The 6,852-nt window shown below is 55.1% G+C and overlaps 1 long non-coding RNA gene across 2 annotated transcripts; it reads left to right on the forward strand.

Moving 5' to 3' along the window:
- The first annotated feature begins 1,003 nt into the window (after window positions 1-1,003).
- Window positions 1,004-6,164, forward strand: LOC113595153 (uncharacterized). Of its 2 annotated transcripts, none has more exons than XR_003415620.2 (4): window positions 1,004-1,315; window positions 3,302-3,440; window positions 4,902-5,044; window positions 5,263-6,164. It is a non-coding gene; the product is annotated as an uncharacterized LOC113595153 (long non-coding RNA). The 2 variants fall into 2 exon arrangements; XR_008291628.1 differs by having other exon boundaries at window positions 3,305-3,440.
- The last annotated feature ends 688 nt before the right edge of the window (window positions 6,165-6,852 follow it).

Here is a 6,852-nt window from a genome sequence, read left to right on the forward strand (position 1 = left end):
CAGCCTCTTCAAATATTTGAATACCTGCAGCGTGCCAGGCCAGGAGTTTGCTGTAACCACTGTCGTAAACCCTTCTCGCCCTTCCCTCCGTGCAGCCCTGTGCACGACACCACCGGGAGCTGCTTCCTAGACTCCCTGCCAGCAGCTCATCCAATGGGAGGAGAGAGAAGGGAGAACCAGGCTGTCTCCCTCCCTCTCTCTTGTCCTCAGATTTTGTCCCGTCAGTTCTGTCGAAGCCCTGTTGCCGGCTGTATTCCTCTTGGTCGCCAACCACTGCTGGGGGAATCCAAAGCCTTTCCAGACTCAACCTGATGGCCCCCTTCTAACAGTGGCCTCCAGTTGCTGCTCCCTGGGTTGCCTCACCTTAACCCTGTTTGCTTTAACATGATTTGAAGTTTACTTTGAAAGAGAGAAGAGAGTGAGAGCACAGGCAGGGGATGGGGGGCAGGCGAGGGGGAGAGAGAATCCCAAGCAGGCTCTGCACTGTCAGCACAGAGCCCGACATGGGGCTCAAACTCACGAACCACGAGATCACCACCCGAGCTGAAACCAAGGGTTAGATGCTTAACCAACTGAGCCACCCAGGCGCCCCTGCTCCTAATACTTCAACAGGCAGAATCCATTCCAAAGCCCTTAAATGCCCTCGCCTTCCCCCCACTGCGCCCACCCCCCCCCCCCACACGCCTGGGACCTTACTGATGGAGCCGCCATATTGGGTCACACAGGGACACACGGGCCTTTCACTCAGTGTCGCCTTCGAACGACACAGTGCAACAATCCCACACCGGGTATTGTTCTATGTGCTAGGACAGGGCCGTCAACGCAAATAATGAAATCCCAACCCTCGGGGAGCTCCTATTCCAAGCTCTACTCCCCACAGGGGAGGGGACCGCTAAACAAATACAACATCAGTTGGTGATGAATGTGAAGAAGGATAGAGCAGGAACAGAGGTGGAGGGGGGAGGGGGCAGGCCGGCCGTTTTTTAAAAATATGCTGGAAAAGGTCTCCTAAAAGATAATAGGGGGAAAGACGTAAAGCAGTAAGCCCCATTAACGTCTGGTATAAACAGCCCCGGGGGAGGGAACTACAGGTTCAAAGCATTCTGCTGTTGGAATCAATAAATAACCCGGTCTTTTTCTCCCTCTACCTTCTGATCTTCCTCCTCCACCGACTCAACTCCACACTCCACTGGAGGCCAGAAAGCAAAGACAGAGTAGGTGGAAGGGGCAGGCAGCGAAGCACGGCTGGTCCAGAGCACGTGGAGTCACGGAAACGGGGTTCGGTGCCCGTCTGTCCCATAGCAGGGTCTCGCAGGTGGGGAAAACGCAAACCCCCTCCCGCATGCGCACAGGGGGGCTCCGCCCCGTAGCACGCTTCTCAGCTTCTAGTTCAGCTCCAGGAAGGTGGTTAGCGGACAGAGTTAGGATCTGCCTCCCCAGCGATAACGCGGCTGGGCAGGGGCAGGGGCAGGGGCAGGGGCAGGGGCAGGGGCAGGCGATCTAGCCACTTCCGCCCAGCGCAGGGGTCCTCTGCCCCCGGGCCGCCTTTGCTCTTGAGCGCCCCCCCTAGACTAACTTGGTCAGATCCGCTTCGTAGGCGGCGGCCAAGCCTGCCAAAGTTTGGGTCTTCTCCACCCCTTAGCTTTCCCTGGTGTTGTCAGCGGTGGGCTGGTAAATGGTTAACCTGCCCCTGAACACAGTGGGGAAGGGATACCAGCTCTAGCCTGACCCTAGGAATTGTCCTAAATTAAAAAAAAAAAAAAGGGGGGGGTGGGGTGGGTGGGAGTCGTTTAACAATATCGAGAGACAACATGAGCAGGGGAGGGGCAGAGAGAGAGGGAGACACAGAATCCGAAGCAGGCTCCAGGCTCCGAGGCATCAGCCCAGAGCCCGACACGGGGCTCGAACTCACAAACCATGAGATCATGACTGGAGCCGAGCTCGGATGCTCAACCCACTCACTGAGCCACCCAGGTGCTCCAACGACTTGTCCTCTTATCTGCATCTCCTTTTTGAAAAACCAAAGGAACACACCGGGGGGGGGGGGGTGGACTTTCAGAATTCTACCTTAAAATTTCTCTTCCTAGATCCCCTCCATCAGCATGTCACATCAACTCGCCAATTCTGTCCTGAATCTACCCACATTATTTCTACTGATCGTTCTAGAGAGAATGGGAGAAAGGAGACCAGTTGGCTCCACCCATGGTGATCGAGTAGTATTTCAAGATCTTATTTTAATGCGTCTGCTTTTCTACTGGCCTGAGAATAAAAGCCAAAGTCCCTTCTCCGACCTATAAAGTCAGTCGTAGTCCAGCCCCACCGGTCTCTTCCCAGGGCATCTACCACCGCTCTCCCCCAGCCATATTTGACCTTCCTGCAGTTTCTTGATGCCAAAGTCGGTTGCATCTTACCGCCCCGCCCCCTTCTCCGTTCCCCTGACTTGGGATGATCCTTCACTCCGGCTGCTGGCTTAGCGGCCTTCTTGGTCTTCATTCAGATCAGCTGCCGGCTGCCATCTTGGCTGTTTCCTTATTTGAGGATCTACAGATGCCAAGTAGGACAAAGTGATGAAGAATGACTGCACCCTAGTGGGTTAGGAAAACGGTGGCTACTTCTCGAAGTCAGGAGATCTAGATTCTTTAGATCAACATGCTCAGTACATAAGACCGTGGGTGGGACCTAGCCAGGGCTTAGACATTTACTGGCTGGGTTCACCAAGGCTGCCATGCCGGTCCAAGCACAAGCTGGCTATATTAGAGGGGGCTTGTGTAGGCTTCCAGCTCTACGAGTTCCCAAAGGCAGCACATGTGGCCTGCACGTTGCCTTGCAGACCACCCTGAAGTTCACCTACAAGTTCAGTGGACAGCTCCCGTCACCTGATCTTTATGCTGATACCCGCCCCCACCCCCCACCTCAAAAGCCCCTTCATCTCTGAAGGGCTTTCTCCAGCCACGAGAGCAGCTGTAATCACACACAATTCAGAAGTGCTGAGAAGTTAACACTCAGAGCGACCCCGCCCCGGCGACGAGAGGCAGGGCTTGGTGGTGAAAGGCCCCCAGCTTTCTCCTTCCTGGGAGAACAATTCCGAGGTTTATTCCAGGCGGTATCTCACGAGGTTCCCAGGAGGATAAGTCTTAGTTGCTCAGGATGGTCATCTCATTTACAGCCCTCTTAATTTGGAGGTCATCCCAGAAAGGATGGGGGGGGGGGGCGGGCAGGAGGCGACAATACTAACAAACTTGTACCCAAATCATCTTAATTTGGGGTTCCTGGACCCACAAGTCAGCCAAGCCGATTCTAGCAGGAGCTGGTACGTGTGGAGACGACTGTGAAGCCTCATAGGTTCAGCTTCCAATGACACTCGGTCCTAGAATTGGTCCCTGCCGGGCAGTGCAGCAGTCAGATGCATGGACCAACCATCTCACGTGCAGCAAAAGCAGGTGCACGTGGGAAGCCCCGGGAGCCACCTTGCTTCACTTAGCCCTGACATTCTGGGCCGGAGATTGCAGGGCCCACCCCTGCCCCACACGCGGAAACCTTCAGAGGCAAGCCTGGTCCCTGCAGATTTATAGATTGTAATCTCCGGCCTTGATCCTGGGCCATTCGCTCACAGCACCCTCCCTGCTCTGCGTTCTCTACCTGCTCTGAAGTTATTGGGGCCTGGTGTGAATTTAGGGACAATAAAACCATCAAAGGGCTGGGTCCTGAGAACAATCAGCTGGGGGGGGGGATTTGCAATAAAGGAACATCCTGCCCAGGAAGGTGTGAGACTTGAAGGCAAGCTGCAATGAGAGACTTCTGAAAGAGGTCTCTGGGGAGTCTGGCCCCATCCACACCTGGGCTGGCTTAAGGTGCCATCTGGCCTGGAGACAGGCGGATGGGCCGTATCTGCCGCAGTGAGGGTCCCTTCTCTCTCCAGGTCTCCGGGAGGAAGGTCACTCTGTCCTCTCCAGGACATCTGCTCCAGTGGCCAAGGCACCGGGCAAGCTATCAGGATGCACCATGTTTTCTAAACCAGCTCCTCTGCCCCAGGACCCTTGCACAGGAGGTCACTGTACATTTTGCCACCCGGCCCTGGCTCCTCTCCCATCTCTTCGCTCACTCGGGCAGAGCCCTCAAGTGCAGCCAAGTGAGTGGCTGTTGCTCCGAGTGCTGGGGCTTCAGAGGATACAGAATAGGTCTTCCCTCGGGAAGATTTCCATTCTCGGGGCAAGGACAGCTGGGGAGCAAAGCAGGGTACGGGATGGAGTGCAGCAAGGGGTGCCATTTGGGAGAGAGTCATTGGCTCAAACGTCCCCTCCTCAGGAAGGCTCCCCAGGACCTGAATGTAGAGAGAAGTGAGCCATGTGGCTGTCTAGGGGAAGTGTGTTCCCAGAGACTTCAAACAGGCACACGCTTTGTCCAAGGACAGCAATGGGCCCGGCCCCTGCCCTTTCCTTCCTCCACCTTCCCCATCCTTCACCCAGGTTTCCTTGGTCTACACATTCCTCCCCCCTGCACCCCCGCCCCTGTTGTCTTTCACCTAGCCAAGTCCTTCTCCCGTGACCTTTAGCACTCAAGCCAGAGGCCGCCTCCTTCAGGAAGCCCTCCCTGCCCCACCCCCACTCCATGTATTTCCTTGGGACTCACTGCTCCTATCCGATCCCCCAGCTGTAGAAAGCCACCTACCCAAAGGGCATGCCCTGCTCTGCCGTAGCCCACAGCTGGGGATATGCCCATGCAGGGGGGTATAAAGGCCTGGCCAGGCCACCCCCGGCACACCTCTGAAGGGTCACCCTAGCTCCAGGGCTTGCCACGGGGTCAGCCAAGGCTGTTGCACTGGGTTCACGCTGCAGCTCAACTTTCCCCCCTCTTCCCTAAGGGTGGATCCCTTTTAGTGAACATCTCAGTCTTTTTCCCAGAAATCCAACCTGTGATATCGCCCAGTGGGACTTCTCAGTCTGCAGCCGCAGCCACGGAGACGGTTGCAGCCTCAACAAGACCGTTTTCTCCATGCCCAGCGCGGACATGGATGAGCATTTTCATGGGAAACCACATGTGCAGAGTTGAGTGACCTCATCTCAATCACCCTTTTCCTTGCTCCATAGAGCGGGGAGAAGGGGCTCACTTAAGGTCTCCCAGCAGCTAAGAGGCACAGCCAGCGTCTGGCACCTCGGGCAAGCTGGGAAATCGGGAGCTAGGATTGTTGCCCACCTCCTTCCTCCTCCTCCGAGGGGTCCTTGACCTGGCTTCCCGCTTCTATGGCCTCTGCGTCTCTCATAGGTGACTGAGCCCAGAATGACATCACCAGCCCCTCATCAGCTATTACCCAGTTCTGTGCCAGCTCCTCGGCCATTCTTCTAAAGTTTCCTGGACCGTGGGTAGAGCTCCTGAGCTCCTCTGTGCAGAGCCCCCTCACCACCATCTACAGACGTCAAAGAACCTGGCCCCGTGAACCAGCGCCTACCCTTTACAGAGGGGACCACAAAACCCCAGAGAGGGGTATTGTTCACAGTCTCAAAGCATTGGATGGGCTAACTGCACCTCAAAGACAGGAAGTTGCCTCTGCTGGCAGGAACTTTGAGACCCAGGAGGAGAGAGGCCTGCTTCTAGGGTCTGAGCCAGCCCAAGGGTCCCCGGGCTTTGCCAGCAAGAACCAGGAACTGAGAACACCGGAGGCCCGGGGTGCAAAGAAACCTATCAGCACATCCCTACCACTTGCATTGGGGGCGGCTCTAGTAGGTGAAGGAAGAAAGCCACCGTTTAGGGGCCACGATGTGCATCACCAGTCCCTTCCGGGACATGCGGGCTTGGGCAAACTCCTTATCCCCATTTTACAGCTGAGAAAAAGGCTTAGAAGCTAAGCCGTTCCTGCCCATTTTCTAGCATCATACTGAGGAAGGGGCTCTGAATTACAGCTTTTATGAAGGACGGGTTTTCTCAGCGACCTGGTATCCATCTGGAACTCTGAGGATGACCAACTACAGAAGGCGGTGACTCCTTCCCCAAGCAGGGAGGTCTTTTATCTCTATGTCCTAAGGAGTCCTCGCTCCAGACATCTAACAAGCGCTTTCTGTGTGAACATCCAGTTGCCTGCCCTCTGTTTTGGGGATGCTCACAAAGACCACCCATGATCATTATTAGCAAGGAAAGATACAGGGCTGAGGGCCAGGCAGGTGCAGGCTTGAATATTCTTTCCCTTAGGAACCTGGTGACTGTAGGGGTGGGACTTCACCTCCCTGAACCTTTATACCACCGTAAAAGGAGGCCTTTTCCCAGACCTCATAGTTGTCATTGGAGTTGGGGTGCACTTTGTATCCTGTGTCTTCTGCCCAGATTGAGCACGTTCAATAGTCATTATTTTTCCCCATGGGGTGAGAGGCAGACACCTCCACAAGGTGTTAGTTGGTGTTCACACCCTTGAATGTAGATTCTTTCTCCCTGTTCCCATGGCTGACAAGCCAGCGCGGGATATATCTAGTTGGGCTTCTCAGGAATGCTTGGGCTTCCCTCACAACATGGCGTGGTTTCCAAGAACAAGTGTCCCAAAAAGAGAGAATGCTGGCTGGAAGCGATATTGCCCCTTATGATCTTGCCTTGGATGACGGAGTATCCTTTCTGCCAGATTTTGTCTGTCAAAGCAGATACAAAGCCCGGTCCAAGTTCCAGGGGTGAGGATGTAGACCCCCACCCTCTTGATCGGGTTTGGCAAAATGGACAAACATTGGTGTGATCATTTTTAGAAAATGCAGTCTGCCATTCTGCTGCCATCCCAAGTTCAGTTGCCCACATCAAGCATTTGAGTGCCTGCCTCTGAGCTTGGCATGTCCCCTGCCTTGCTTGGCTTTAGGCTGAGCACCAGCCTGGAAGCAC

This window comes from Acinonyx jubatus, chromosome D3 (assembly GCF_027475565.1).
Source record: "Acinonyx jubatus isolate Ajub_Pintada_27869175 chromosome D3, VMU_Ajub_asm_v1.0, whole genome shotgun sequence".
NCBI classification, from domain to species: domain Eukaryota; kingdom Metazoa; phylum Chordata; class Mammalia; order Carnivora; family Felidae; genus Acinonyx; species Acinonyx jubatus.